Source organism: Podarcis raffonei, chromosome 13 (assembly GCF_027172205.1).
Source record: "Podarcis raffonei isolate rPodRaf1 chromosome 13, rPodRaf1.pri, whole genome shotgun sequence".
Classification (NCBI taxonomy): Eukaryota; Metazoa; Chordata; class Lepidosauria; order Squamata; family Lacertidae; genus Podarcis; species Podarcis raffonei.
This window is the reverse complement of record NC_070614.1, coordinates 8,348,285-8,372,400: the sequence shown is the minus strand read 5'-3', so window position 1 is coordinate 8,372,400 and position 24,116 is coordinate 8,348,285. Positions and strand designations below refer to the sequence as shown.

Sequence of the window (24,116 nt, the reverse complement as noted above, 5' to 3'; positions counted from 1 at the left end):
CGTACAGCTTCCGGGTCATGTGGCCAGCAGGACTAAGCCGCTTCTGGCGAACCAGAGCAGCACACGGAAACGCCGTTTACCTTCCCGCTGGAGTGGTACGTATTTATCTACTTGCACTTTGACGTGCTTTCAAACTGCTAGGTTGGCAGGAGCAGGGACCGAGCAACGGGAGCTCACCCCGTCACAGGGATTCGAACCGCCATCCTTCTGATCAGCAAGTCCTAGGCTTTGTGGTTTAACCCACAGCACCACCCGTGTCCATAAATGATACATTAAACTAAATATACATTAAATGCATTTAACTTGTTATGCTTTTTATTTAAAAATAAAACAACTGTGGGGAGAACCTAATCAGAATCAGGTGCGACTGACATCACCCCTGTGTGCGTGGTCCCCCCCAAAATCACACACATCCCAAGCTACTATTTGGCATGGAAGGGAAACTGCTCTTGGCAGCGAGGAAGGGAAGGGATTGTGTGTGGAAAGGTTTGAGCAAACACAGCAGCCAGTTGAAAGCCCCCAAGTGCAGTGAGGGAAGGGCTTTTTGCTGCGTCAGCCTGAGAGATGACATGGTGAAGAGACATATGTTCCTGTTGCCCCTTTCATGCTGCTTGGTGTGAGCAGCAGAGCTATGGATGTGGCTGTGGCTCTGCCACTCTACTGAGCACTACTACTGCCGTCCACATAATTTGGACAGCAACCCAATAAACTTCAACAGAGGGTAAATTTATTCAGGAAATAAGAATGTAAAGGTAAAGGACCCCTGGTCCAATCAAAGGTGACTATGGGGTTGTGGCGCTCATCTCGCTTTCAGGCCGAGGGAGCCGGCATTTGTCCACAGACAGCTTTCCAGGTCATGTGGCCAGCAGTACTAAACTGCTTCTGGCGCAACTGAAGCCAGAGCACACGGAAACCCCATTTACCTTCCCGCCACAGTGGTACTTATTTATCCATTTGCACTGGCGTGCTTTCAAACTACTTCTTTGGCAGGAGCTGGGGTTGAGCAACAGGAGCTCACCCCATCGCAGGGATTCGAACCACCAACCTTCTGATTGGCAAGACCAAGAGGCTCAGTGGTTTAGACCACAGCGCTCAATAAACTTCAGCGGGGGGCAAATTTATTCAGGAAATTAGAATGTATGGCACATTAAAAAGCATTTTACCTTTTCGTCTGCCTGAGCAGTAATAATTCATCAAGAGGTGTCGTGCTCCTGTTTATTTCAAGGTGACCCAAGTAGGAGACCTTCTCAATGGATTGATCCGTATTCTCAGAATCTACCTTGGATTCAGCTGGAACTCAGCATATCTCTGTCAAAGGGTCAGTGAAGTAGCACCTGATCTGCTCTTGTCTGTTTGTATAGGGAAGTCCGGCGTCCCTGTAATCCCTTCCAGAGTTGGCAGGGCCGTCTTACCCATAGGTGCTGGGGTGCAGGGCACCTGGGCACCGGGCTCTCAGGGGCGCCAGGCCGAGAGTCCGGGGTCTGAGAGTTGAGTCCAGGGAAGAGCCCACTCGTCGGTCTGAGCACCGTGGTGGGCTCTTCTGCTGCGGGCGGCTCTGTGCTGCGAGTTTGGGGGCGACCGAGCCATCAAGACACTGATATGGCCGGCCAGCTCTGCTTTCCTGCTTGCCTGGGACTGGGCAACAGGGGGGGCGGGGCAGGCGCCAGGCGGATATTTGCACCCCGGTGCCACATATGCTTAAGACAGCCCTGAGAGTTGGCTAAATCTATTTATTTTATTATTAAGCCACTATTTTCCCCACGGAGCTGCAGGTGGTGTCCATGGTTGGGTTAGGCTGAGAGATGGTGTCTGGCCCAAGGTCAGCCAGTGAACTTAGTGGCCAAGTAGGGATTTGAAACCTGGTCTCCCAGTTCCTGGTCTAACTCTAACCATGACACCATATCCTTCCCTTGAACTATATGTTCAAGACTCCCTTTGGATCCTGATACACGCTGAAGGAAATTGTGGTAGGCTAGGTTTAGACTTTGAGAGAGACGGATTATATTTTAAGAACTGCGCCCCAAATCTCTCGGGACTCAGGAACGGAGTGTGGTGCAGTGGCGGAGGGGGGCCAATTGTGGCGCAACGGTGCAATCCTCCCGGCGGGGGTCCGATCACGGCAAGGCGGCTCGATCCTTCTGGCAGGGGGTCGATGGCGGCAAAGCGACGCAACCTGCCCTGAGGGGGGATTTTGTCACCCCACCCCGGGATGACACCTGGGGCGAACCACCCCCACCGCATCCCCCTGCCTATGCCCCTGGTTTGGTGAGGTCACCACTTTGCTGCCCCTTCCCTTACTTACCCCGTGCTATTATTACACCGCTTTGAGGAAGAAAAACAGAATCCTTTTGCAGAGAGGATTAATCCGCCACTAAAGGCCATGTCATTGTGTATCAGGTGATCCTGGTCTTTCTCTCTCTCTCTTGGCAGTAGTTCAACTGTTGTGAAAGAATGACACCAGTGCTGTCAAGACAGGATGCTAAGAACCTCACTTCCTGCAGTGTTCTGGAGGGAAAAAACCGAAACGCGTTTGACAAAGAGGAAGGAAAAGGGGGCAACCTTTGAATTTTATTTATTTTAGAAACCAAGATGGCACGGTTTCAGCATGCAAATGTTCCCTTCCTCATAGACAGCTGCATCTCTCACGAAGGGGTAGCGAAGTGCCTTAGCATTATAACAAAGACAAATCACATGCATTTTATTTTTAAAAAAGAAGCCTCTCCTAGTTTTTATTTTGATTGGTTTTCTCGCAGATCATTTTTCCTACTCTTGGTGCCAAACTACGCAAGGTACACAGTGGCATTTAAACTCTCCCTAGATATATTTTTAAAAGCAACAGCTTCCAGACGGAGGTTGCTATTTTGCTTGCTTGCTACATCTAGAACTGAAGCCCAGTATTCTGCACACGAGAAGTATTACACGTACGTTCTATAATCTTCCTTCTTACTTGGTTTCATGTCTAAATACTCGATCATATCAATCACTGTTCTTATCGATAAAATAGTGGAAGAGGGGAGAACTTTAGATAATCCTGAGGAAATTAAAAAGTGTTTTACAAAATATTATAATAAGTTATATAAAGCAGGAAATGAGACAGAGGTCGAAATAAAAGAGTATTTATGTGGAAAGGATATACCTAAAATTAAGAAAGAAAAGATTCAAGAGCTAAACTCCCCAATAACCATGACAGAGCTTCATCAAGCGATAATTAAGATGAAACTGGGGAAATCCCCAGGTCCAGATGGTCTTACCGCAATACATTACAAAAAATTAGAGGAACCACTATTATCACCTATGAAGACACTCTTAAATAGAATACTAGAAGACGGGAAGATTCCCAACACCTGGAAACAGGCGCACATAGTAGTAATCCCAAAACAAGGACGAAATAAAGAGTTTATAACCAATTATAGACCAATATCATTATTAAATAATGATTACAAGATCTATGCACAAATATTGGCAACAAGATTAAAGACAGTTTTGCAGGATTGTATAAATAAAGAGCAGGCAGGGTTCTTGACGGGCAGGAAAATGCGTTCTATAATGTTCCATTCACTCAATGGGCATAACCTGGGGCTAACTCACACTTAACCTTTGGTCCTGTGCTTGCTAAGCTTCCTGGTTCGTATCTGTGTGCCATTTTTTGACCTGTTGCTTTCCCCAGGAAAACCCAGTTGTTACGGCTGAATTGGAACAAACAGCAATTTGGGTTTTTCAAGGTAAACGTAGATGAGCCCCTAGTCGGTGGGAACCTCACCGCTTTTCCTTTCTCCCACCTCTCATGGTTGCTTTTATTATTGCTTCCTTGGTGGATGCTGTTGCTCTACAGTGGTACCTTGGGTTACATATGCTTCAGGTTACACATTCCACTAACCTAGAAATAGTGCTTCAGGTTAAGAACTTTGCTTCAGGATAAGAACAGAAATTGGGCTCAGGCAGCAGCAGCGGGAGGCCCCATTAGCTAAAGTGGTGCTTCAGGTTAAGAACAGTTTCAGGTTAAGTACGGACCTCCGGAACGAATTAAGTACTTAACCCGAGGTACCACTGTATTTTCCTGCCCTTTCTCCAGAACGGAGTAATAATTAATAAATAAAAAAATAAAGGCATCAACACCTGGTTCCCTTCCTTCTCAGCACATAGTACAGTGGTACCTCAGGTTACATAAGCTTCAGGTTACAGACTCCGCCAACCCAGAAATAGTACCTCGGGTTAAGAACTTTGCTTCAGGATGAGAACAGAAATCGCGCAGCGGCAGCAGGAGGCCCCATTAGCTAAAGTGGTGCTTCAGGTTAAGAACAGTTTCAGGTTAAGAACGGACCTCCGGAACAAATTAAGTTCTTAACCCGAGGTGCCATTGTACTTTAATTGGGTGGTTGTTTTTCTCCTGCCCTTCCTTGCTGTTTACTTTTCTTATTTTATTGTTAATTCACAAAGATTTCCCCTTTAGTAAAACAGCACCCATGATGATCATTCAGGAAGCTTTATTTATTGTACTCCGTTTTCTTGTTTTTATTTTTTTTGTGGTTTTTGTATTCCATGGAGTTGTCGGTTGCTTTGAGACATCTGTTTGTATTGGGTGACAAGATGCTGCTGCTGCTATTATTATTATTTAGTGCCTTGTCTGATTTCCTCTTGCTTGCACCCCCAGAATTTTAGCTCCCCATTCCAATTTCTAATACAGTGTCTTGGTTTTTTTTTTTTAAAGCACATTTTAAATCTGTTTTAATGCCTCTTTCCCCAGAATCATGATGACTGCTTTTGATTCCATTTTTTTTAACCAACCCCTTTCCTGGGGTCTTCACATTTCATTTCAGCAAGTTCTAACCACCTTGCCTGTACCTGCAGATGTTGCTCTCCTGCCAAGATGGGACGGTCATCTCAAGGTGCAAGGGAGGAGGGATATGTCAGCTTTGGCTTCTCATTTTTCTAGTCTTGAGTTCACTATTTCTGCATCAGCTCACATTAAAAAAAAAATCCTCATGAAAATTCATCACTATTTTAGTGCAAATTTCTTTGCACGTTTTTGCAAAGCAATCTCCCCTAACATAATGCATTCTAATCTTGCATGCTTAGGCATAGGCCTAAGTATGCATTCCTTGGTCAGAAGATTGCATGACAAGTTCACTTCCAAAAGTGTGAATTGACTTAGTAGGTTAATAATAATAATAATAAAATTTTATTTATATCCTGCTCTCCCCAGCTGAAGCCAGGCTCTGAGCGGCTAACAACAGTAAATTAATACAGCATTCTAAAATCAATTCATTATAAAATCAGGTCCTCTTTAGATGATGATGATGATTTATTATACCCTGGCCATCTGCCCAGGCCTCCCCAGCCACTCTGGGCGGCTAACAACAGAATATTAAAAACACGATAAAACATCAGACATTAAAAACTTCCCTAAACAGGGCTGCCTTCAGATGTCTTCTAAAAGTCAGATAGTTGTTTATTTCCTTGACATCTGACGGGAGGGCGTTCCACAGGGCAGGCGCCACTACCGAGAAGGCCCTCTGCCTGGTTCCCTGAATCTCACTTCTCGCAGTGAGGGAACCGCCAGAAGGCCCTCGGCGCTGGACCTCAGTGTCCAGGCTGAACGATGGGGGTGGAGACACTCCTTCAGGTATACAGGACCGAGACTGTTTAGGGCTTTAAAGGTCAGCACCAACACTTTGAATTGTACTTGGAAACGTACTGGGAGCCAATGTAGGTCTTTCAGGACCGGTGTTATGTGGTCTCGGTGGCCGCTCCCAGACACCTGTCTAGCTGCCGCATTCTGGATTAGCTGCAGTTTCCAGGTCACCTTCAAAGGTAGCCCCACGTAGAGCGCATTGTAGTAGTCCAAGCGGGAGATAACCAGAGCATGCACCACTCTGGCGAGACAGTCCGCAGGCAGGTAGGGTCTCAGCCTGCATACCAGATGGAGCTGGTAGACAGCTGCCCTGGACACAGACTTGACCTGCGCCTCCATGGACAGCTGTGAGTCCAAAATGACTCAGGCTGCGCACCTGGTCTTACATGAGAATTGTAGCAAATCTATTCCCCATCTCTATGTGCTATTTCTTTACTGCCCCTGCTACTGAGCCTTAAGGAAACAATGGCCTGGCTGACACACAGAAATGTAGCAAGTGAAGCCATTTCTCACCATGGGCTTCACTTTCATGTCAAGAAGAATTCAGCTGCTTCATGTTAAAGGCAGAGAGACAATAAAACTAAAAAAGGGGGCAACCCTACTAATCTCTCCACACTCAACTTTTGCCCCACGCTTTCCAGATACAGTTCCATACTTTAAAAGCTCAGCATTTTTCCCCTTGCCCTGATCTCCCCCTGTGAAAACCCGCTCTTTATCGCTCAATCGTAGCAAATGCTAACTTGGGTTTTCCGCAGATTTCTGTTTGCTCTGGTCATGCTTTAGAGAGTGTGTTTTTGTAGGGAAATCTCCAGAGCAAAAGAAAAGGGGAGGCGCCCTTGACATGGAGTTTTAAAACTTGCACTTGAGCCTGGAAAGCTAAGTGCGGATAAGCCCTGCCTCTACTCTGGCAAACATGCCCAGATTACAACCTAGAAACCTGTCCTGCTCCTTTAAATGCTCCAAAAGCAGTTGGAGGGTGTGTGCCCTGTGCATCTGAACATTTTGAAGGCATGGGTAGGGATGGGGCAGTGGCGTAGGAAGGGGGTTGCGGTGGGTGCGGGTCACCCTGGGTGTCATCACTGAGGGGGTGACAAAATGGCAAAAATATGTGTTTTTATAATAAATATGATATACGATATCTTTACTGTCATTATCCCATGCAGAACAATGAAATTGAAAAACTACATAAAACTACTACAAAACTACATAAAACTACTACAAAACTACATAAAACTACTACAAAACTACATAAAACCACAGAAAAACTACAGAAAACATTCAAACACCCCTAAAAACTCTTTTTATTTATTAAAATAAATAAAAATTGGCCTCACGAGACTTTTTTCTATATATAGGTCTTTCAAGACCGGTGTTATATGTCCTGCTCTCCCTACCTGCTAGGCAGGTAGGCCTTTGCCACTGGAACCTGGATGTTTTTATTCTGGTTACAGCAGAAAAGGCTCTGCTGTGCTACAAGGTTAGCTCCCTGATTGCTGCAGGATGAGAATGTACGCTAAGCGGCCCTTGCTTCTCCTCTTGGTCTTGTAATTAAATAAATCTACTGCCCGTCAGCTTCATGGGATGGCTGACAGTATTTGACTGGTCAATTAGGGCAAGGATTCAAACACAGCAGGTCATCTGAGATGCTACTTCCATCGCCCAGCCTTTCCGTTCTTCAGTGTGATGCATTTCAGTATTTTGCCTCCCGTTTCATGCTCAGAAAAGGCATCCCCTGCGACCTACATAAATTGCGCCAACCAATCAAGTTTACGTAATTTATTCTTCACCTTTCTCTATTTTGCATAACTTAGTATTTGCTTCTGAGGAGGGTGTTAAGTTGTGGGTGAACGTATCAGACGACACAGCGATTCTTCAGACAGCTCTTGTTTATTCACTAGGCCAGGACAGAACTTAACTGAACTGAAGGGTTCAGCCAGCCTTATATAGAGCGCAACTACAAAGCAACAGTAACAACTTTCTGCAACTATCCAATCACTGAACGTCACTTTCAATTCCTTATTTGCATATGCAGACCTGAGTGAAAACTATCTACAGTATCCCCCTGCTGGCCCAGGGTGAGAACTTCAGTACATAACGGGGGGGGGGCAGGAAGTTATGCAGTACACCCAAACTCTACCCCTGAGTTTCTTTTTCAGCAACGCTCTCTGGCTTTGCAATATGAAATGCACAGATGCATTTAAAGGATGTCCCCCCTCCCTTTAACAGCAGTAGCCATGAGCTGGATTGGGACCATGGCATGCAGGGAGGGGGCTTAACTCTTTCCTCTCCTGCTGAGAATTGCTCCCCGCCCTCCAGAGGGGAAGCATCTATTTACACCAACGGAAGCGCTGAAGAGAAGCACACTCAGGTCTTCCTATAGGATAGATGTGTTCTGAGGCCAGGATATTTCTGCTAAGCGCAGCCTCATGGTGCAAAGGGCCTTTTCCTCATAGTCTTCCTTGCCAAAGTTCCTCCATTGCCGCAGTATTTGCGGCATGAGCCCAGAGAGATATATCCTCATGCCATAACATATTTTTGATGCTCTCTTGATATAACCTGCCCTAAGGACCTTCTGGTGAATGACATACTGGTCCGGAGTTTATATGCTGGCATTAGTGTGCTATGACTAAGGATGCCTCATCCTGTCAACTAAATAATAACCAAGTAGGCAACAGGAGGGACGCAGGTGGTGCTGTGGGTTAAACCACAGAGCCTAGGACTTGCCAATCAGAAGGTTGGCGGTTCGAATCCCCGCAACGGGGTGAGCTCCCGTTGCTCGGTCCCTGCTCCTGCCAACCTAGCAGTTCGAAAGCACATCAAAGTGCAAGTAGATAAATAGGTGCCACTCCAGCGGGAATGTAAATGGTGTTTCCGTGCGCTGCTCTGGTTCGCCAGAAGCGGCTTCGTCATGACCTGGAAGCTGTACGCCGGCTCGCTCGGCCAATAAAGCGAGATGAGCGCCGCAACCCCAGAGTTGGTCATGACTGGACCTAATGATCAGGGGTCCCTTTACCTTTACCTTTAGGCAACAGGAGACGTTCCTTTGAGTTGGGAGTTCCATGGCAGGGTTGTTGTTGCTGAACAACTGAAGGCTGTCATAAGAAGTTAGAAGAGATTGGTGGCTGGCAACTTTAATTTTTAGGCATTATAATGAGAGGCTGGGACATGGCTCAAACAGTGATTTCGTTGTGACAAGGCTTGGAAAACTAGAACTGTCTTGGCCAAACAGAGTATGAGAATAGTACTTCAGAAGCAGTACCAGAGGGGGTATGTTTACTTGCAAGTTTGCAGGGGAACAAAGAGGAAGTTCAATTCCATGTATACCCTTAGAAACTAGCAATAATGACATCTTTGCAGGATTTGTTGCTTTTTATAAGCAATGACGTGAGCCCAACCTGAAGAAGGAAGAGTTATGGACTTTTTAAAGCTCTTATTGGCACACATCATATAAACTTTAAATAGAACATAATCTCAACATTTGATAACTTCCCTGCTGAGTGATTTAAGACCTTTACTGGTGTCATTCATGAGCATATTAAATGTATGCTTAATGTGCTCCGAATTGCATGATGCGTGGAATGATGCCATAATCTTCATTTATAAAAATGGGGCGCATCCAAGGTTGTTGATGGACAGGTTAAACAGGTCCATTATTAGTTCATTTGGAATCTGCTAGTGGCTGCGGAAAAAAGAAATCTGATTACAAAGAAATGGCATGGACCTGCTTTCCCTATGTTAGAATAAGGGGTGGTTAAGATTTGGAAATGTTGATATTAACAATGTTGATTTAAGGCAGGGGTGGTGAACCTGTCACTCCCCAAGATGTTGCTAGACTCTGCCTCCTATCATCCCTGACAGTTGGCCGTGTTGGCTGGAGCTAATAGGTCTTGTAGACCAAAACACCTTGAAGATACCAGTTTCATGAAAGTTGCAAAAGGGAGCTGAAGCCAAGTCTTCTTTAGAGCTCTTGGCTATGTGTGTAGGGCTTTGATAGCCTCCGGTCCATTGTCGCAATGCTTCAGCTAATGGTTGATGGACGTTTGTTAAGAGGATCATTTTTACCACAAAGGTAAAGGGTAAAGGGACCCCTGACCGTTAGGTCCAGTCGTGGCCGACTCTGGGGTTGCGGCGCTCATCTCGCTTTGTTGGCTGAGGGAGCCGGCGTACAGCTTCTGGGTCATGTGGCCAGCATGACTAAGCCGCTTCTGGCGAACCAGAGCAGTGCACGGAAATATCGTTTACCTTCCCACCAGAGTGCACTTTGCCGCGCTTTTGAACTGCTAGGTTGGCAGGAGCTGGGAATGAGCAACGGGAGCTCACCCCGTCGCAGGGATTCGAACCACCGACCTTCTGATCAGCAAGTCCTGGGTTCTGTGGTTTAACCCACAGTGCCACCTGTGTCCCTTTTACCACGAAGCGTACTGCAAATATCTGCTATCTGTTTTTCTGGGGTGGCTCTCTTCTGTTTTTTTGTGAACATAACCTGCCTTCTGAATTATCGGCAAAGATTATTTTTGGTAAGGCTTTTAAGGATGGCATTTGCGTGGCCAGGCGGAGACCCCCGACCCCCGGCGACCCCCGGGAGGAATGATGACTCATGACAACGTGTTATGGGATTAAAATTTTCCACAACTTGATTAAACTTTCAGATGTAGGAGACCTTGGATTAGGCATTGGGCGTTTTATCCCTCCCAGTCCCCCGTCCGGGGGTCTAGGGTACATCAGGGTTATCCAAACTGTGTGGGGATTGGGCTGGCTCTGGAAAATGTATGTTGAAGAAGAAGAAGAAGAAGAGGAAGAAGAGTTTGGATTTGATATCCCGCTTTATCACTACCCGAAGGAGTCTCGAAGCGGCTAACATTCTTCTTTCCCTTCCTCCCCCACAACAAACACTCTGTGAGGTGAGTGAGGCTGAGAGACTTCAGAGAAGTGTGACTAGCCCAAGGTCACCCAGCAGCTGCATGTGGAGGAGCTGAGACGCGAACCCGGTTCCCCAGATTAAGAGACTACCGCTCTTAACCACTACACCACACTGGCTTAAGCAGAGAGCCCACCCCCCATTTTGCCGCAACGCAGGGGAGACCACTGAAAACCTCTCGGCATATGGCCAATGACTGCCCTCAAAAGAACCTCTTTAACGGGGAACCCTGGGATTGCCACCGCAGGGGAGGTCTGGGTCACTGCTTCATTCCCCCCCCCCCATTTAGGGAAGATAGACTAAAGGCTTCCACCCAAGGCCTGAAACTGCCAAAGTTGTGATGTATTGCTACAGGGAAGGCAAAAGCTGCCAATGCCAGGAAATTCCTTACTGGTCCTTCAACAGCAACCATCAATGACCGTAGCAGCGCCCGCATACCTGTAAAGAAGAGGTTAAGCCGCAAAAGGAAGGCATAAACTGAGGGAGGGCAGAGTGGGAGAAGCTCTGGAGCCGACTGAGGACTCCCAGGTAAGTTCCACCCTCTATTGTGTGTGCAGGGCAGTCCTAACCCTACCTGGGCAACTCCCCTGGCAACACCTCCCCAGCTGGGATTGGTTGACTGAGGTTAGGCGGGAACCTCCAGGTATTCAGCTTGGGGAGGCAAAGCCAGTCTGACTTGCCAGAGATTGTATAGGGCCAGGAGGCTGCGTGTGACCACGCAAAAAGCACCCCCCCCATTTGAAGTGGGGAATGGTCATTAATAGAGAGACTGGACAATATTTGTACGTTTTGGGCTTGCCTGACATGGGAATAATAATAGAATTAAGAATTTGACCATGAGATAGTCCAATAAGGGGCTAAGACAGCGTCTTGGGAAAAGCTTTTCAAAATGTGGTTGGAAAACTCTCAGGCTGAATTGCTTCCCCAGATTTAAGATGAATGGTATATTTCGCTATGGATATTATTAGCCTATTTAAACATTTTCTGTGGTTGGTCCGGCGTTCCTTCCTTCCTTTCTAAACAAACCACTTTGGAGCTAAGACAGATATGCCATAATTTCCCGAGAGCCTTTTAAATGTATTGTTTGAAGTTCTTTATATCAGTGCAACTACATATAAATCTGGGATCTCAAATAGGGAGATAATTTTCTGCTTTAACTTAGGTCACATAAGTTGAATTAATACTTTGGTCCAAATTGTGAGAAACAATTTATTATGTGAAAGGCAATCTGTTCACATAATAAGAAGCAAAGAGGTTTGTCAATCTAGAATGGCATAATCATGTGAAAGTGCTACAGGGCACTCGTACCACCATTTAAATTCCTATACGTAACTGCAAAGCAAAAAGCAGAGACATCACCTTGCCAACAAAGGTCCGTATAGTTAAAGTATGGTTTTCCCAGTAGTGATGTATGGAAGTGAGAGCTGGACCATTAAGAAGGCTGATCGCCGAAGAATTGATGCTTTTGAATTAAGGTGCTGGAGGAGACTCTGGAGAGTCCCATGGACTGCAAGAAGATCAAACCCATCCACTCTGAAGGAAATCAGCCCTGAGTGCTCACTGGAAGGACAGATCCTGAAGCTGAGGCTCCAATACTTTGGCCACCTCATGAGAAGAGAAGACTCCCTGGAAAAGACCCTGATGTTGGGAAAGATGGAGGGCACAAGGAGAAGGGGACAACAGAGGACGAGATGGTTGGACAGTGTTCTTGAAGCTGCTAACATGAGTTTGACCAAACTGCGGGAGGCAGTAAAAGACAGGAGTGCCTGGCGTGCTCTTGTCCATGCGGTCACGAAGAGCTGGACATGACTAAATGACTAAACAACAACAACATGTCACTGCTGTTTAAGGCACAGAGGCAAGGCCAAAGAAATGGCTGCACCAGAAAACCGGTCAGCTCCAGAGGAGCAGCTGTAGAGAGATTTCATTCTTCTTCTCCGTAAGAAAGACAATATTGATTTTTCCGGATTATTTCTGAGATCCATTGATGAGCTTCCTCACAGAATCCAGTCATTTTTTGTGCTAGGCTCCCAGGTTGCAAAGTCTTCCGAGTTCATACATGTGGTCTGACCGCAACAGGAACCTCATCTGTAATCCTAATGCATAGCTATTACTCTGATTTCTATTGTCAAGCGTAATCCCTTCCCAAAGGGCTTGGTAGCATTAATCATAATTCCCCTGCGGGCATTTGTCAAGTCTCCCAATTCTTTCCCTTCTCTGAATCTTGCTTAATCATTGCCTTAAAATATCATGTTGTAATGAGTTCCACAGACTAATTACACTCTAGGTTCCTTTTGAGAACTCATTCTGTATTGAGGCGCCAGTGCCGAACACAGCTGTCGCTCTCTTCTGTGAATATCGTTTTGCATGTTTGCACAATTAAGTAAGAAGGGTTCAATTTTAGAAATGGTTTAGATAGCAATCTCTGGAGAATCCTTAGAAACACACAGGATTGCCAACACTTTCCCTGCACCCTAACATGCAGAAATTAAGTAAGGTGAAGGTTTTTTTCATACTTTATCTCCACAATAGGAAAAACGTCCGCTGCTAAATTTCTGTATAGAAGGCAACTGGAAGAGACAAATAGGTTCTTCTTGTAATCTGGGAATGAATGTTCCACCTACATCTTGTTACAACACGCCGCAGCCTGTCATTTTCCTGCCCTATCATGCTGTAATGTCTGCATTTACTGCACCAGTGTCGACAGGGAAATCACTTCAAAGTATTTCTGCATTTGTGGCTGCATCATGCATAATTCAATTGCTTTTAGAAGGGGACTTTTGGCTTTTTGAATATTATCATTCATGGACTGCTTAGAAATATCATGCAAATGGGTCAATTATAAATAAAATTCATCCCATTGGCTGATACTTCAGAAGATACATAACCCACCCGGGCCACTAAACTGGACTACATATTGCATCTTACCTGCAGTTTTCTGTTTCGGAAGTTTTGTAGTTCTAGGCTTTTGTGGTCAATGCTGTCCATCGGGTTGTTACTATTCAGGATTACAGTGGTACCTTGGTTTGCATACGTCTTGGTTTGCATACGTTTTGGATTACAAAAACGTCATACCCAGAAGTGCGTTTGCAACCTTATTTTCGATTAAAAGGTAAAGGTAAAGGACCCCTGGAAGTTAAGTCCAGTCACGAATGACTCTGGGGTTGCGGCGCTCATCTTGCTTTACTGGTCAAGGGAGCCGGCGTACAGCTTCCGGGTCATGTGGCCAGCATGACCGAGCCGCTTCTGGCAAAACCAGAGCAGTGCACAGAAATGCCATTTACCTTCCTGCCGGAGTGGTACCTATTTATCTACTTGCACTTTGACATCCTTTTGAAATGCTAGGTTGGCAGGAGCTGGGATAACTGTGCCCCTGAAGGACCAGGTGCACAGCCTGGGAGTTGTTTTGGACTCACAGCTGTCCATGGAGGTGCAGGTCAATTCTGTATCCAGGGCAGCTGTCTACGGGCTGAGACCCTACCTGCCTGCAGACTGTCTCACCAGAGTGGTACATGCTCTAGTTATCTCCCGCTTGGACTACTGCAATGCGCTCTATGTGGGGCTACCTTTGAAGGTGACCCGGAAACTACAACTAATCCAGAATGCGGCAGCTAGACTGGTGACTGGGGGCGGCCACCGAGACCACATAACACCGGTCTTGAAAGACCTACATTGGCTCCCAGTACATTTCCGAGCACAATTCAAAGTGTTGGTGTTGACCTTTAAAGCCCTAAACGGCCTCAACCCAGTATACCTGAAGGAGCGTCTCCTCCCCCATCGTTCTACCCGGACGCTGAGGTCCAGTGCCGAGGGCCTTCTGGTGGTTCCCTCATTGCGAGAAGCAAAGCTACAGGGAACCAGGCAGAGGGCCTTCTCGGTAGTGGCACCCGCCCTGTGGAACGCCCTCCCACCAGATGTCAAAGAGATAAACACTTACCTGACATTCAGAAGACATCTGAAGGCAGCCCTGTTCAGGGAAGTTTTTAATGTGCGACATTTTAATGTATTTTTTGTCTTTGTTGGAAGCCGCCCAGAGTGGCTGGGGAAACCCAGCCAGATGGGCGGGGTACAAATAATAAATTATTATTATATAACCTGTTTTGGTTTACAAACGGACCTCCAGAACGGATTATGGTTGTAAACCAAGGTACCACTGTATTGTTGTTTACAAATGGAGGGGTGGGGTTTGTGTTGTTGGAATAGTTGCCATGTTTTGATGCTTGATCCCTCAAACGCTTCTTCCCCATCATGTCCCTCCAGATCTGGCACCTCCCTGAACCGGTCTGGTCACCGCAGACAGAGATCTTGAGCTGCGGGCTGTCTTGTCTTGGATGAAGGGAGGAGCAAGACAGAGAGTGATAACTCAGCATATTGGGTCACGTCCTTTGCATCAGATATCACCAGCAACCTGGAGGTGATGTCAGGTCTAGAGGCAACTTCTTACTGAGGGCTTGCAAGCTGCAGTGGCCAATGCGATCTGGTAGGTGGTTTTTACCCAGGGTTTTTTTTAATTTAATAATTATTTATTTTTTTACAAGCTGGAAAGTGTGCAGAGGAGGGCAACCAAGATGAACAAGGGTCTGGAAACTAAGACTTATGAGGAGCGCTTGAAGGATCTGGGTATGTTTAGCCCAGAAGAGAGGAAAACGAGAGGCGATATGATAGCCATCTTCAAATATCTCAAGGGCTGTCACATGGAGGAGGGAGCAAGCTTCTTTTCTCCGGCTCTGGAGGGTAGGACTTGAACCAATGGCTTCAAGTTGCAAGAAAGGAGATTCTGACTAAACATTCAGAAAAACTTTCAGACGGTTAGAGCTGTTTGGCAGTGGAACAGACACCCACGAGAGATGGTGGACACGCTTTCCTTGGAGGTTTACAAGCAGAGGTGAGATGGCCATCTGCCATGGATGCTTTAGCTGAGATTCTTGCCTTGCAGGGGGTTGAACTAGATGACCCTCTCAAGATCCCTTCATAGCTGTCAACTGTTCCCTTTTTTAAAGGGAAATTCCCTTATTCCGAATAGGATTCCTCACAAGAAAAGGGAAAAGTTGACAGCTATGGATCCCTTCCAACTCTAAGATGCTATGATTCTAAATGTGAAGTGGTTATATGGGGAAACTGGACCATGGAACCTGGAGTTTGCATAGCCCTTCTGGAACCGCACAGGTTCCCTTAGTTGGCAGAGTCGCACTGTATGAGTCCTCTGGGAGACAGCAAGGGGCCTTTTCTTCTAACAGTTCTTCTAACAAGAGGAGGAAGAAAGCAGCACCTACTAAAACCCTCTACAGTGGTACCTCAGGTTAAGAACTTAATTCGTTCCAGAGGTCTGTTCTTAACCTGGAACTGTTCTTAACCTGAAGCACCACTTTAGCTAATGGGGCCTCCCGCTACCGCCGCACGATTTATGTTCTCATCCTGACATAAAGTTCTTAACCCGAGGTACTACTTCCAGGTTAGCGGAGTCTGTAACCTGAAGTGTTTGTCACCTGAAGCGTTTGTAACCCACACCACTGACAGAGGAAAAAGAGCCCTGCTGTTCTCCTTCATATTTTGCAACTCTGCCACGTTGGACAATGTCCTGTGGTCATATCATAGCTGGGCATCAATTGATTACATTCGGAGGAGACCCACCCCAGACTATGGCATTGACTTCTGCCACCAGCAACGAATAATAATAATAATAATAATAATAATAATAATAATAATAATAATTTATTATTTATACCCCGCCCATCTGGCTGAGTTTCCCCAGCCACTCTGGGCGGCTCCCAATCAGTGTTAAAAACAGTACAGCGTTACATATTAAAAACTTCCCTGAACAGGGCTGCCTTAAGATGTCTTCTGAATGTCAGGTAATTATTTATCTCTTTGACATCTGATGGGAGGGCGTTCCACAGGGCGGGCACCACTACCGAGAAGGCCCTCTGTCTGGTTCCCTGTAGCCTCACTTCTCGCAATGAGGGAACCGCCAGAAGGCCCTCGGCGCTGGATCTCAGTGTCTGGGCTGAACGATGGGGGTGGAGACGCTCCTTCAGGTATACAGGACCGAGGCCGTTTAGGGCTTTAAAGGTCAGCACCAACACTTTGAATCGTGCTCGGAAACGTACTGGGAGCCAATGCAGATCTCTCAGAACCGGTGTTATGTGGTTCCGGCGGCCACTCCCAGTCACCAGTCTAGCTGCCGCATTCTGGATTAATTGCAGTTTCCGGGTCACCTTCAAAGGTAGCCCCACGTAGAGCGCGTTGCAGTAGTCCAAGCGTGAGATAACTAGAGCATGCACCACTCTGGCAAGACAGTTCGCGGGCAGGTAGGGGTTTGTGACTGCGAGGAAAGAGCAATAAGTCGGGGGTGGGTGGGGTGGACCTGCAAATTACTGACATAAATTCCACTTGCCTAACATGTGGTTGTATTTTGAGTCTCGCCATTGCTGGTCTTCCTCGTCAGAATACCTCCTTCTTTTCCTAAAACTCAGTGTTTTTAGAAATGGGGCAACAAATGTTCTCATAGGCAAGTGTGAAATGTTGCTAAGAATAGACAGAGGCCGCCACCAAGTTCTCCTTTGAAACAAGTAGATGCTGTTGTGTAGCTCCCATTCATCTCAAAGGAGCTGACTCAGGACAACTTCCCAGTGGATTACCACCAGCTGAACTGCAGAGGCAGTACAACTGCCTTACTTATTCAGACTAAAGGTCAATCTAGTCCATTATTCTATCACCAATAATGTTAAGACAGACAGATGCAGCTGATAATAGGCCCGGCACGAGGCTGATGGTCTTTCTCTGTTGGCTTGTCCTCAACAACTGGTGCCATTTTCTGCACCCCTTCATTTGCCATGCTTTCACACTGGGTTTCTTGTACCTACTCATCAGACCACCATAAAACAAACAAACCTTCCACAGACAAAGGGAGCTACGGTACATATTTGTATCAAGTTAATGAAAGTGTGTGTGTGTGTGTGTGTGTGTGTGAATGAAACTTTATTTGCGTCAGCCATAGCAACAAGTACAGTGGTACCTCGGGTTACATACGCTTCAGGTTACAGACTCCGCTAACCCAGAAATAGTGCTTCAGGTTAAGAACTTTCCTTCAGGATGAGAACAGAAATTGTGCCCTGGTGGCGCGGCAGCAGCAGGAGGCCCCATTAGCTAAAGTGGTGCTTCAGGTTAAGAACGGACCTCCGGAATGAATTACTGGTAAGTACTTAACCCAAGGTACCACTGTATGTGTGATGTGTGTGTGTGTTGAGATTGTATGCAAACCTAAACAGAATTCCCTAAAAGCATAAACTTAAAATTCTGAATCTCCCTAGCAAGTCACAGCATTATCCCTTAATTATCTCCTTGAGGATGATGTTCCTGGAGATAGAACATGTGCCATTTGATCTTTGCAGTGAACATATATATCTTGTCAGTGCAGCAGATAGATTACAGTCTTGTGGCTGGACTTTCTTGTGTTGCTTGCTAAGATCTGTCCCAAGTAATGTTGCTCAGCATATAATACAGTCATACCTCGGGTTGAATATGCTTCATGTTGAGCACGTTCAAGTTGCTCACCGCGGCAACCCGGAAGTAACGGAGCACATTACTTCCGGGTTTCGCGGCTCACGCGTATGCTCAAAATGACGTCACGCACATGCACAGAAATGGCGAAAAGTGACGCACGCATGCGCACACGTGCCGTCGCTAGTTACGTTTGCTTCTGAATGCGAACGGGGCTCCGGAATGGATCCCGTTCGCATTCCGAGGTACCACTGTACAAAGGGCAATATACAATAGCGCGTGCAAGATCTTCAACCTGTTTTTAAATCACAAGGGGAGCTATGCTCAGAATGTGGCTTATGACTTTGCAAAAGAGAGGCTTAGTGGGTTAGGAACAGTTTATTGATGATACCACTGGATATTTTGATTGTTCCTGTGGACAGCAGATCATTGGAGAGCAAAAATGGAGGAGAATAACTGAATCAGCTGGTATTCAAAGAGCAATTCATTGTCAAGGCAATGTGTTTGGGAGATAAAATGTGACTGTAGAGAAGAACAGTCATATTTGATAAGTGGCATATTTGAGAAATGACTATTCCATAGTCCTTAGCCAATAATGGCTGATAGAAAAATTATGGAGATACAGTGTTGTAGTGAAATAATGTCTGAATGCTGGCATGAGTTGCGATAGTTTTGTTTTCAGTCTGTCCCCATCTTGTCTTCCCAACCCCCACCTTCCTTGTAGCCATTTCTCAACCCAGAAATGGTATTATTGGTTGCAGCTCCTGGTGGCACCATGGCGTTCAGGAATATGTGATGATGGCAGGATGACATTATGGGCTGTGACATTACACAGATGTAACAGTTATCATGCCTTGTTGTGTGTGTTCCCATACAACTACAGTGGTACCTCAGGTTACATACGCTTCAGGTTACATACGCTTCAGGTTACAGACTCCGCTAACCCAGAAATAGTGCTTCTGGTTAAGAACTTTGCTTCAGGATGAGAACAGAAATTGCATGGTGGCAGCGGGAGGCCCCATTAGCTAAAGTGGTGCTTCAGGTTAAGAACAGTTTCAGGTTAAGAACGGACCTCCAGAACAAATTAAGTACTTAACCCGAGGTACCACTGTATAATAAATTAAAGAGGAACTGGTGCTAATTTGCTGCATTTTTATGCTGCAGATGTTGAGCACAGGTCCTTGACAATAACATTCCAGTTTGCTAGGTGCCACACTTTAAAAAAAAAACCCTCTCAGATCTACCCTGAAAGCAAATCTCAAGTTTTTGAATTTCCATATGAAATTGAATTGTTTGTTTACTTGGAAAAACACGTCATATCTCTAAAGAACTCTGGCTCCAACACTTGATGGAAAGTCAAAAGAGATGAGTTCACTTACCATTTTGGCCCACGCTAATCCAGGTAAACAACTCTGTCAATTTAAGCTGTTTCGGCATAATGAAGAGTTTGCATCACAAATTCACGAGTTGCCCTTTACAAAGTCATGACTAATTTATAAGCAACAAAATGCTTGGTGAATTCGAATGCAAAGTTCACACTTGCGAAAATAACACGATTCTCTGTTCTGTTCTTCCTTGTTCACAAAAGAGCATGTTAGTTTCTTTCAGTTCAGCTGGACAGCATGCAGGCCCCCGTTGTGCTTTGTCACAACCTGGGTGTGATGTGGGGGTTTCGTTGTTGTCATTATTGAACCCAGTAAATTGTGAGAGAATGTGGGCAAGCCCATAACAAGGATTTGCTTGAAATTACTCAACACAAATACTGTAGCTAGTGTCTCCAGGTAGCTTTGTAATTTGAAGAAAACATTGGATGAATCAGAGTGGGAGTTCTCTGCTCTCAATAAAGTTCAATCAAAACCAGGAACCGAAGACCTTCTGTTTCATGGGTAGTGTTATATACTAACCTTGGATCCTAGATCAATAAGCAAGTAGGATCCTACAATCCAACAACTGATTGGCTTGCAGAAGAAGGCCAATCAGGCTCCAGGAAAAAGTTAATCAGCCTATTAGGCTGGTAGGATCGTAGAATGCAACAACTGGTTGGCCTGCAGGAAAAGACCAATCAGGCTCCAGGAGGAAAGCAGAATCAGCCAATCAGACAGGACTCATTGTGTAAATAATGTATATAAAAGCCTGAGGTTTGGGGGGGTAATTGAATCACAGTTTTACAAGCTGCAATAAAGAGCATGAAATCACTACAGGACGCCAAGTATATTTCAGGTAGGCAAACTAAGGCCCAGGGGCCGGATCCGGCCCAATTGCCTTCTCATTCTGGCCGACGGAAAGTCCAGGAATCAGCGTGTTTTTACATGAGTAGAATGTGTGCTTTTATTTAAAATGCATCTCTGGGTTATTTGTGGAGCATAGGAATTTGTTCACCCCCCCCACTGCAAAAAAATATATTGTCCGGTCCCCCACAAGGTCTGAGGGATAGTGGACCGGCCTTCTGCTGGAAAAGTTTGCTGACCCCTGTTCTATTTCAAACCCAAAGTGTTATACTCTCTGGCAACATCTGGCGCATCAGCAATTTTCTTTCTGCCAAGAATTCCTTACCACTCATCCTTAGTTCATGATGTGCTGCTGAAAATTTTTTCCCTGTTTACTCACATCATTTCTCCATCAGTTAGTGAGAAAAGAATCTGCATTTAAAAATTATCAAATCGGAGGTGATATTTTAGTGGAATTCTCATGGTTGATGTGTGGTGTATTTTGTTGCGCTTACTTCACTTTTGAGGTAGCAGAGGGGTTTAATTTCCCTTATAAGCCGCTGTGGTACATTGGAGTCGAATTTCCTAGGAAAGTATTGGATCCTTTTGAACAGGGGTCAGCAAACTTTTTCAGCAGGGGGCCGGTCCACTGTCCCTCAGACCTTGTGGGGGGCTAGACTATATTTTTTGGGGGGGAATGAACGAATTCCTATGCTCCACAAATAACCCAGAGATGCATTTTAAATAAAAGCACACATTCTACTCATGTAAAAACACCAGGCAGGCCCCACAAATAACCCAGAGATGCATTTTAAATAAAAGCACACATTCTACTCATGTAAAAACATGCTGATTCCTGGACCATCCTTGGTCCGGATTGAGAAGGCGATTGGACTGGATCTGGCCCCCGGGCCTTAGTTTGCCTACCCATGCTTTTGAAAAAGCCAGGCACTTTCCCTCCCTTTACTAATGTTGTCTCAAAAGGCTACAGTTCTCAAAGGAATTATTTGAGAGGTGGCAGTTATTTTTATCAGGTGGCGGCTTAAGGCTGAGATCTGATGTGCACCTTCTGTAAGAGTAGCCCCCCCCCCCATGGCTGAATAAACATGCTTGGAATCGTGCTGTGCATCTGGCAAGAAACAGGTTCTCGAATGGGGTCAGAGTTGTGCTTAGAGCAGCTGAGGACAGTAAAAATGTGTTTGGAGGCAACACTGGCTGCCCATACCTCGTGGCAGTCTTTTCCAAGACTTGCACAGCGTTAAGTCACATATCTATCTATACTGTATACAGTATAGGCCGGATTTAGAAGCACAGCTGTCAACTTACAGATTTGAAAATAAGGGACCAGCAGCCTCGAAAATAAGGGATCAGCAGCCAAAATAAGAGATTTTACGAACACAGGTTTGTTCAACTTCTGAGCCCCTCCGAGCCAAAGGCAGAAAGCCCAGCCAGCAGCCAAACGAAGCCTCAAGCGGTGGTTCCCACAGCGCAGCAACCCGGCAAAGGGGATGCAGCAAGGAAAACCACTGTCCCCTCTACACTGGGAAGCGCTGAGCAAAGGCGAGTCCCCAGGCAACGCGGCTGTCAGGGGCTCAGGAGCAGAAGCACAGGGGAGAGAGGAAATGGAGAGCGAAGGGGAAGAATCTGAGGGCAGCGTAGGGGAGTATGACAGTGACCCGAGAGATTCCATGAGCTTCTCCAGCGAATCAGAAGATTCCCAGAAGGGGGCGCCGATGGTCAGGGCAAGGGGGGTCCCAGGGGGGACGCACCAGAAACAAGGGGCCAGCGGGGACTCCCAAAGCAGCAGTGGGAGATCAGGACCAGCTTCCCCACCAGAGCGTAGTGGGTGTCAGGACCAGCGTCTCCTCCAGCGGGGAGAGAAGATGAGTCAGGGCTTACCACGCCTCTATCGGAAAGTGGGGGAACGGAGGGGAGGTCAGTTCCAGCTAGCCTCCCCGAAGGGGGAAGCAGTGACAGGAGCAGTGTAACGGTCAGGAGGAAGGTTGCCGGCTGGGCGCGCGTGCCAAGTTCGAATGTACAGGCACGCGGGACAGCAGAAAACCCGGATTGGGAACCAGGTCCTAAAGCCCGCCGGAGGCAGGGGGAAGACTCAGGGGACTCAGCGTCAGAAGAGTCTAGGAAGGGCGAGACCCCGACGGACAGGCGGAACCAGAGGAGGAAAGAGCAAAGGAAGAGGTGGAGCAAGGCTAGAGTCTTAAACTGGTGTCTGGGGGGAGGAGATTCAGACGGAGCTTCAGCGGTCTAGAGTTTGAGATGTAGAGCTGCACGCTGCGGCTGTGAAAGCGAAACTGAACTTCAATAAAGACTTTCGTACATAACAACGAACCGGCGTTGGTCCTTTGTGAGCTGGGACCTCGGGCAGCTCTGACAGCGGCTGATTTGATTGGCACAAGGCATGCAAGCTCCACCCCCCAGTCGTTCTTAGACTCCTTATTGGGTGAGCAACCCAGCCAAGCAACACAGTTGGAGCCTCCCTCATCCCTGGCCGGCAGGGAGGGAGGGAGAGGAGCTGCTTCCTTTGAAACCCGGGAAATTTAAGGGACATCATCAATAAGGGACAGCAGCGGGACACGGCGCTGGGATAAGGGAGTTTCCCGCCAAATAAGGGACGGTTGACAGCTATGTTTAGAAGGCGATTGGGACGGATCCGGGCCCCGGGCCTTAGTTTGGCTACCCATGACCTTGATCATCTGGAGAAAATCTGCTCGTGGCACCACACCCCACAGACGATCATAGGTCAGTGAGCCTAAAATGGGCATTTCCCTCTTGTTGCCCCTGCTTTGTGCAGTGCCCTTTCCTCTGCCATGCGTGAAGGAGCAACCATCATTTGCTTCAGATGTTTTGTGAAGCCTTATCTTTTTGCCCAGGTGCTTTCTGACTCATCGCATGGCACCCGGCTGCATGTTCACGAGCGCCCTGAATTTGTTTTGCTTGTTTTGATATGCTTTTATATTGTTTTATTGGTTTTAGGGTGTATTTTTTGTTAAGTTGTGGGTGAACATATCAGACAACACAGCGATTCTTCAAACAGCTCTTGTTTATTCACAGGCCAGAACAGAACTGAACTGAAGGGTTCAGCCAGCCTGCTTATATAGAGCTCCAGTACAACGCAACTGTAACAATTTTCTAAAACTATCCAATCACTGAACGTCACTTTCGATCCCTTATTTGCATAACTATCTACAGTATCCCCCTGCTGGCCCAGGGTGAGAACTTCAGTATATAACATTTTTGTTTTAATGAATATCAGTTTTTTAAAAAAAATTGTACTTAGCGTACGCTTGAAGAAAGTGTCACTCCATCTTAGGAGCTGAACTGGAAGAATAATCAGATGTGAGCTCCTGTGTGACTTACCATGCAAGATGGTAGAATTTGGTCCTTGCCAGCTCTAGGTGCCAGAACGATGGCTATGTCAAGGAGGTTGTGAACAAGTTCAGGCTATGGAACATTTGCAGATGGCACATAAACAAAGGAGAATAGGCTGTATCCAGGTTGTATTGTCCACACTTCCACTCGTTCTGCGCCTAAAAAGCATGGGTCTTAGCTGTGTTGCCTTTGCCTGCTGCTAGGGTTGCCAACCGCCCTGTATAATACAGGATTGTCCCTTTTTTCAGTGCAAAGAATGCTATGTCCTGTATTGATTCAGTACAGAACACAGTTTGTCCTGTATTTTCCCTAATTCCATGCTGCTGCTGCTTTCTCCCTCTTTCTCTTTCTCTCTCCCCTCGCTTCTTTCCTTTTTTTTCCTCCTCGCCCCCCCCCTCCTCATCCTGCCCCCAAGGAGGAGCAAACCAGGGCAATTAGGCTCCAGGAGGACGTTAATCAGCCTATTAGGCTG

General features: G+C 46.4%; 1 protein-coding gene across 1 annotated transcript in view; it reads left to right on the top strand.

The window, feature by feature from the left end:
- Positions 1-24,116, top strand: part of LOC128400280 (transmembrane protease serine 11A-like) — a 73,589-nt gene that overhangs the window by 10,351 nt on the left and 39,122 nt on the right. The window contains exon 2 of the mRNA XM_053362439.1: positions 14,811-15,030. The gene's annotated coding sequence lies outside the window, so the exon portion shown is untranslated. The remainder of the gene's footprint in view (positions 1-14,810; positions 15,031-24,116) is intronic.